The sequence below is a fragment of the Pungitius pungitius genome, chromosome 2 (assembly GCF_949316345.1).
Source record: "Pungitius pungitius chromosome 2, fPunPun2.1, whole genome shotgun sequence".
Taxonomy (NCBI): Eukaryota; Metazoa; Chordata; class Actinopteri; order Perciformes; family Gasterosteidae; genus Pungitius; species Pungitius pungitius.
The window spans coordinates 30990192-30999186 of NC_084901.1; the positions used below are offsets into that span (position 1 = coordinate 30990192).

General features: G+C 43.5%; 1 long non-coding RNA gene across 1 annotated transcript in view; it reads left to right on the forward strand.

Annotated features, from left to right (window-relative positions):
- The window catches only part of LOC119211645 (uncharacterized), a 29821-nt gene extending 21443 nt beyond the window's left edge, over window positions 1-8378 (forward strand). The window contains exons 2-3 of the long non-coding RNA XR_009942705.1: window positions 7999-8097; window positions 8245-8378. This is a non-coding gene — a long non-coding RNA (uncharacterized LOC119211645). The remainder of the gene's footprint in view (window positions 1-7998; window positions 8098-8244) is intronic.
- Window positions 8379-8995: the final 617 nt, after the last annotated feature.

The following is an 8995-nucleotide window of genomic DNA, read 5'->3' on the forward strand; positions in this document are numbered from 1 at the left end:
AAAAGCAAAACTGCAGAACAGTGAGTAGGGAGACCATTCTGTATAAGTGCCATGTTCATAAAAAAGCACTGTACCAGAGTTCTATATCAGGAGGTTGAGTCTTTATAATAATAATAATTATTGAACTGTCCAGGTCAGAAGTCGTAGGAATCACATCATGCCATAAGCCACTGCCGTGCCAACGTTTTCTTTCACACACATTCCCTAACCTTAACACAGCGTTGTTGCCATGCGACAAATAACCTCAAAGTCTGGGTTAAAACTATCACATGTCGCAGACAACCTAAAGATCAAAAGAGATGAAGTGAAAGTTATCCCTACACAGTCCGTCAGCCCAGAGGGATCGTGTTTGACACTCGCTGGCTCCTTATCTTTCCAGAATGCTGTAGTGCATGTGATTTACTGTTGGCCCGAGGCAGCAGACACAGCTATTACAGCACCATGCAGTCTGCACACCGCTTCAATCCAGAATGGTTATTAAATGTAGACGCACAAAGAGCAAAGTTTTGAGAATATATTCGAAACGGCTCATCGGATCCAAAGTTTGATCATTTATTGGTCTGTAAGAAAAAAGTGGATTGATAAGGACTTCATGCCGTGGTCAAAAGAAGATGATTAGGGAAAAGTAAGTATCATAACTCAGAGACATGACATAGATATATATAAAGGCTAGATTTCTCACGGCAGCGCACATGGTGGCCATCTTGGTACGGTCAGCTTGCTCACCCATAACACTGTGTCGGTAGTGGTACATGTACTTGTACTTACATTGAGGTGTCAAACAGATGTTGTTATGACACTGCAGACTTATGAATAATGTTGAGTTCAATATTATTTTCGTATGAATACCAATGGTTCAATACCGAAGTATGCAGTGTCATAAATACATCTCTGTACAGAATGGGGATTTCAAAATGTAGCATTTCTTGATGTAAAGGGAAATCTTGTACCCATTTTAGAACATTATTTTATTTTAGAACACAACATAATTATTCGTATAATGTTTGCAGTGTCATAACTACATCTGACGCTTATAACGTACTTTAAAAGTACATGTATGGTTGTTATGAATGAGCGGGCTGACCGTACCAAGATGGTCGCCATGTGCAGAAGTTTGACTCCGTTGGCCGTATACAGATGTATATGGCCCCGAACATCAAACCATCAATTCCACTTAATTAGAAGAGCCTTTACAGTGGAGCCTATATTTCATTAGCCGTCCCACCATTTCCCCCTCATCATACTAAAAAGACGTTCAGAAGAGACTGAACTAGTACACGGTAGTCGTCTCCTCATCCGGGTAATAAAATCCCACATCGCTAGAATCACAGATCAACCTCCTTTCACATTCGCACACACTCCACTTCATCCGATTTACCGTGCCAGTAACTTCCGCAGTTAGCTACTGTGGGATGTCAACCGATGAACATCTACCGGTTTCTGTGTGTGTGTGTGTGTGTTTACGCTATGCAAGTGCTTCGGTGTTGGCCGGGGACTCTGCTAACTGCCTCTGAGTATTAGTCTTCCTCCAGGAAGCCTCCTGGAGGCTAAAATGCACCACTGATTTGTTTAGCTAATACATTTCCTTTCTCTTCTCATCTTTCCAATCCCCAGACGAGGCCGTGCGCTGGCCTCCGTTTCCGCACGGAGCGACCCAAACCAATCCCACGACGACACTGGTGAAAATTAAAAAAACAAAACAGGCTGCAGCCCAATGATTTTGGCTCTCCGTGGAATTTTCTGCCACGCAAAGAAAAGACTGAGTGTAGTTTGTGTCACGTTTCCTTCCATGAAGGAGCTACAAGGAGTCCCTTCTCGCGCCTGAGCTTGAACCTCTCGGCTACTTTCTGTTGTCTTTTAGCAAATAGAAGAGTAGGTGAACCGGGAGATGTCACCACAACTACATCAAAACACAGCCAATCCGTCCCCCCCCCCCGCACCCCCCCTCCCCATATCCCCCCCGGAGGTGATGCGATGCAAGGAAAAGGTAGAGCGCGCGCTAATAGCTTTCAAATCTCTGTCCTAGAAACCTTCTAAGCATGATTCTTGCTGTGAGGTCTTTGTAAAGATTCTAACAGGTCAGAATAGAAGAAAAAAAACGTCAACGCCAACCGCTGAAAAGGATAATCCTTAATTAACAATTTAGTAGTAGTGACAGACTGTTAATCCAACTCATTACTACCCAAATCTCCGTTTGCATCGGCATTATAGTAATGAGGGGAACAAAGCCATTCTGCCACATCCCAAACACTACGAATGGATTAAGATCATCTGATTACACTGACGCGTGTTGAAATGTATGCTGTCAGGGTTCCTATAAACTGAGTAAGAGTTTGTTAAAAGCTATACACTACCAGCTACAAGAACCAAATCTCTGTAGGAAAGATGGTGCACAATCTAATAAGAACATTGCACTAAGAAAAAGGGAGTTACTAGCAGGAATGTTTTATGGAAATCATTTTATCTCAACCAAATCTCCACAGTGAAGTTTTAAGGACACATCTAGTACTTTTGGTAATTCTCCTAATTTCAAATGTCCCAACCTTATGAAATCTACTTTAGAATATTCATTTTATGGTGACCCCGGGGTCGCAGTGTAGATCGTCACTCAACATTTCCACAAGAGAGAAATGGAAGGTGATGGCTGAAACGAAAAGAAAAAAAAAAAGGTTCTCATTCATTTCGCAGTGTCTTCGCTTATTAGCGTCATGTTGAGGACTTCCTCCGTGGCGGTGGCTCAAATTAACCCGATGGAACGATGGGGGAGTGGGAAGCCTTTGAGGACGGTATCAGGTGGGTGACGGCCCCGCGGGAGTCGGAAAGAGGCCCGTTGACCTCTATTAAAGGAGCTGTGTGAGCTGCAGGGTGCCATGCAATAGTGCATGTGCTTGTGAGGCTTTACATTTTCGTGTAGTTTCTTGCGTGGAATTCTAAACCCCTGAACTCCCTGCAAGATGGCCACATTAACAGTGAATGGTGTCCTCCATATGCAAACCGCTACTGCATGAAAGCTTCTGTTTGGGTTAGCCCTCTTTGCTGTCAATGTAGCCAAAGAATCCAATATACATATATATGTATATATAGACAGTAAGACAACAAGACATTGGACAACGTGACAAATAAAGTGCAGGAAATATAACATATTAAATTTACAATAAAATATAAAGAATCAAAAATAGAAGAATATATAATAAAAGTAAAAATCAAGCAGAAGTACCTCCTCTGCTGGGCCTTCTTGGTGATGGAGCTGACGTAGCTCAGGGAGAGATCCTCCTTTTTGCACTTAATCGTTGCAACACTCAAAGCAAACTGGAAAAACACGACAGCTCCAAAATACACAGACTGGATCAACAATGCACACGTTGGAGGCAGCATGCGTTCTGAGATCTTCCCCTTCTGTGCAAGTATAGGCCAAGTACATCTGTGTATGCTGTACAAATACCGGGGCGCGTGTGTCCGCACGGGTAGTTTAGTGTAGTGTATTTCGAGGAGATGGGGCAACAAAAAATAAGAGTCACAGAAACACACGTGGAGACTGTGCCAGTTACCCGGCCAACACTAGCTAGTAGCTATCTGATGGAGCTTGCCCTAAGCCTTTCTGCCAGCCGGCACAATTCAGAGTCTTTGAGCAGAGAGAGACAGAGAGAGAGAGAAAAAACAGAAAACAGAAGCCATCCTCCGATTCCTGAAACAACAGCTTATCTTTGCAGTACTAATTCTCACTGAGGTGGATTCCATTGGGCTTTAATGTGACAAAGCAATATCTTCTTCATCATGCTCAGGGGGCGGGGGGGGGAAGGGCGAACCCTCTTGGCCTCAAAGCAAGCCTTTCCTTTATTTTAATATTTTGTGGCATCCTGACAAACGGCCCCCATTCGGAAAGCGGGTTGGGTGCACGCGCCGAGCAATAGACGGAATTTCACCTCCTTACTGCCATTGATCTGTCAAAGCGGCGAGTAATCCTCTCCATTAAGAAATCATGAACCATCTGCCTGTTCGTCTGAAACTGTGCATGATGTGAGGGGTGCCTTTCATGTTGTGGTTAATTAATGAGGCATTGTACGATTGCCGGGGAATCACGCCGTCACAAACGGATATTATCCTGCAAACGTTGGTTGTTGCTGTGAAACGGGGGCTCGAAGGGGCGCTGTGAACGCCGGGTGCTCTCCGACTGGCTTGCGTTCAAGGCGAGGCACGGAGACAGGGGGAGAATGTTACGAAAAAAATCAAAAAGGCGCAGAAGGTGTTGTGTGGAGAAATTGCGTGAAAATAACAGTTTGATTGATGACACTGATAAAGGATGACAGTGAATGACAAAGCAATGCGGAGACCGGCTGGAGACGGCTGATTCTCCACCAAGGAACCACAAATACTGTCCAGGATGGAAACGCCGTAAACAAATCAATCAAAAGTAGCACATCCTAGTACCTTTGGTCTTGTGGCACTACTGGTTATGATCATTTTTGAAGTGATAAAAAAGATATTAGACCTGATTGCTAATCTGGTCAAATAGTTGACTAGTTAGAGATACTAAGCCATCAGTGAGACATAAAGGTTTGCAAGAAATACTGTTAAGCTAAAATAGCTACGAGTGAAGTAAGCGACTCTAAATGCATGACAAGACTCTGACAAGTAGGTCAATGATGAGTTTTTTCCTCACAAGAAGCTGGGTGTTTGTTTTTCAAACTTGTGTTTGTTGCCCCATTGGATCTATTTGAGTGATGTTGCTGCATTTTAATTTTCTCTGCGATCTCTTTGGTGAGTGCAAAGCGTTGGTAGGAACCGATGGCATGAGAATAAAAAGATAAAACCTCGAGCTCGGCTGAAAAGGGACACAGTTGAATGCCAACTAGTGACCAAATGGGTAACTGACAGACCTAAAGTTTAAATATTACGCTTATTACAGAAAAAACCCCCAAAAAACTAAATCTAAATTGTATCCTTTTACAAAAATCCATACAGGGAGGAACAGGAAATTCATCTATAAGTGATATTAATGCAACAGAACACGACACAACAAAGCTTTGAGGGAAAAGTGTTACAAACAAGTTCAAGGGCTTCCTTTTCCCCCGTGGCCCTTCGGATGACACAAACAGCACACTGACAGGTAATCAGATTTCCTACCATCCACCCCAACACACACCCACAGAAAGGCACACAAACACGGCTGTCGAGTTAATGCGGACTGGAACGAGCCCCTCACAAAAGATGCTGTCGGCCCCGTGAGAAGCGATTAGAGCTCCCTTTGGTCACCGTGGTGTTACCGATGATTGATGTGATTAATAAAGCTGTTGTCATGGCGCCCTCTATGCTTCTGAATACAAGCCAAAACACATGGAGAGTGGGGTCTGCGAAGGCGAGGGGGGAATAGCTATGGAGACTAAAGGCACTAAGTATCAAACAGCTTTGATTTACCTTTTCACAGCCGCAGGGCAAACTGCACTCATCTGGTTATTATTTTCCACACAACGTCACCTCATCTCGTGGCGAGGAGATCCAGCCGTCTCCACAGTGCAGCCACGCCGCGACGCTATCGCAGTCTGCTCTGTGGGAAACGAGGGCCGGGCTGATTGGGATGATCATTTTATTCGTTGGATATTTACTCAAGTAATTCATTCAGAGTCATTTAGCCTTCGGGTGTGAGCATTTCCCACGACACAGCATCGCCGTTCCTCACCTTTTCTTTTCCACATTGAAGAATGTGTGAGAAGCTCACGATAACGTCACTTCCAGATGAAGTAATGGCTCACTTTGGTTTTCACTAATGCATGTCTGAGAGCGAGAAATAGGCTAATGGCTTTGGTCAGGATTCCTGTAAAGGCGTGCGCTAATTATCGTAGAGAGCAGCAGTGAGCACTCACAGAGTTGCTCTGCTCGGTTTGGTTCAGATAGCAGTGCTACAGAAATGGCCAGAAAAGAGACCTAAGGTTCTGGCCCCGTCATCTTACCTGTGTTCCACTAGCTTTTAGAAATCAATGCAATCCCTCAAAGTCTGTCGGGTGGTTTTCTGAAGAATAAACATGTTCCTCAGGTTTATTATGCCTATTCCAAAACAAATGAACACTTATCGTAGTGCGGCTCTTGGCGTCAGAGGTTGCAACCTTGATATTTCATTTCAAAGCTAAACGTCCAGGGAAACAAGCTGAAAACCCAAATTAGCAAGCGCTAGCTGATTTAAATGTTGAGCAAATACAGAGAAACGTTGGCTAACCTTTGGGCCTGTGAGTCTCTGGACTAGTAGCGTATGTGTTTCTGTGAGTGTGTCTGCGGGTCGGGTTAAACCATGCAGAGAGCACTGCAGGGTTGTTAATGCGCGACCATTTAGGGGCAGAAATGACATTTGAGTAAATAACAAAAATAACGGATTAATCGCACATTTTGAAAGTCATTCAACCTCAATTAATGGTGATTAATGAATGTTGTTGTTACAATGTTGTTTTTAATGAATGTCTGTTTTTCTACTAAAGACTTAATCTTAAAAGTAATGGGTAATCATTTTAGAGAGCATGTATTTTAGCCCAGCGAGCTTAGCATAGTGCTTTAAGTTTGCCACTCACCCTCCTTCTGTTTGACATGTGGAGTAATCCCTCTGCACAGTTCTCTGCTGTTTTACTTCTAATGCAAAAGATCTCCATCTTGATGTAACCGACTGCAGCTAGCAGCCGTTTTGTTTCCGGCTTACTTCCGGTCCCGTAAACAAACGTTCGTAAACAACGTTAAAAAATGTTGTTGCATTAATCTCGGCCACATTAATCGTATAGATTAATCGTATAGATTAATGTGTTTGTGTTAACAGCCCTAGAAAATAACCAAAAAAACATAAGGCTATTTGGTTTGTTTGATAAAAGATCCAGGTATAGACCTGTTCTTCAAAACAAAGTAACCGTAAATGACTTTTGGGATCTGCCGCTACATGAAAAACCCATGCAAATGATACAAATATGCATATATTAATACAGACTACAATCTCAGATTTCCGTTTCTGCAACGATGCACAGTGCGACCAGGGATTCTTTTTGTACTGAAGCTACTGTGTTAGGAAAATGGTGCTTAGTAAAGGACATTCGAGTTTAATGGAAAACATGCTTATCCAGAGGGCACCACAAGGTATTGTTGACTTACAGTATGTTGGGCAGGATATCTTTGTGTGATCTGCATCACTTTTCGCACTTATCGATTTGACTTGGATTTGAAATGAGGTTTTATTACTCCTTGAAAAAAGGAAGCTTTTCAAGTTGTGGTTCGTCTGCACTGATTCATCTTTCTGTCACTTCAGCGATTATTGACTTAAAAACTACAGCAACAGCAGCAAGGTTTGTCTTTTGCTGTAACTATTGTTCAATAGAGAAAAAAGAAACGATCCTTTAATCAAAAGCAAATGCTTCGAAAGCAAAGTCTTACTTCACTGAGCAGTTTGAAACACAAGAGGTTTTCAATTTGCCTTGTATGTTCTGTGACATTTAAAAAAAAACTGGCACCCTTTATGTTTTGGGTCTAGAACATTTCAAAAGGCTCAGAGGACCTAATCCTAATAGCTTTTTCAAGTATCCCACTGATCGATACGAGTTTGCCTTCATGTCTCAAGGGCTGAGAGCGGAGGGGGATTACGTCATTAGGCTTCACAAATGGCGGCATGCGGTGTAATTAAGTAAGGAGAACGACCCGGAGGTCAGCTCTCACCTGGCGCCGCTGAATGGTTGAGATAATGACGGGATTGTTCCGTCTTTGATCCGGGCTTCCTGCTCAACGTGCTCCCGTAGAGGAGAGGAGACAACGATGTGACCGCGGCTGAAATCTGCCGTTTGGGGATCAGAGAGCCGAGATAATTTCCCTGTAGTTTATCCGTCACCTTTTCATGGCTCACCAGTAATTGCTCCGCGGACAATAGTTTATTTTAATCACAGCCGAGAGGCCTCACTTTATCCTTTATCCTCTACGCTCTCTTCATTGAACATGTGCTCTTTCTAATCAATTTTGGCTTTGTTCTTTGTTTTGCAGCACAGAAACAGAACGAGCCTTGTCTGAGACAAACCACACTGGAGATGACTGTGTGACTAGCTGAGCTGGGAAATGAACAACAGTGTTCTGTTGCATCGGGTGAGTGGATTTGATGAGACTTTTTCTCTCCCTACCGATGGAGCTGGACTCAAATGAGACACCTGATGAGCTACTTAAATCACACAAAAAATACTGTATCCATTTGCTAACTGCCGATTCTCCCTTTTTCTACGATTGTATTACCAGGACAATGACAACTCCCCGTGCACCTCGAGGATGACAGAAAGTCTAGCTGTTGCATTGGTTGACACAGACCAAATGAGACACAGGCCCGGTGGCGGCGTTGGGAGGCCCGAGGCCCACATGGCCCTGGATTCAAGCCACTGGGGGAGAAGGAGGGATATTGTCATGTTCCTCTCCTCCCTGTGCTGGGAGGGAGGCCCAACCATCGCCGATTACTGTGGGCGGCGTGATAGGTTCTGCTCCTCTGCTCTGACATGTTAATATTACATGAATCTGTTCGGGATGACAATGAGCCTCGAGCAAAAGGGAGACTTTTTTGTCTGTCTCTCCCTCTCTCTCCCCCTCCCTCTCTCTCTGCAAGCTTCACCCTTTTTCCCCCCTTCGCACTTTGCCTTAAAATAACTCATGGCCTCATTATCTAAATATGGGAAAGCACAAAGTGCCATAGCATTCATTTGATTTACCCTGTTATAACAATACACAGACTATTGTAGCAAGACTATTGGAGAGTACACTTTTCTGTTCACAATGTTTCTGTGAAACGCACAGTGTGTTTTCACTGAGTGGGGAAATATCTGACACACCACCAGAAATAACCCTATTATATATATGTATATTGGAGAAAAAACCTTTTTTCGCCCATTACATTAAATATCCAGCGGTACCGCCCAAACCTTGTCCATCTAACCTTCTCTTCCCTAAGGAAAAAGAAAACTACAAGCCCAAAAGTACTCTGTCCTCTCCCCTAATGAAA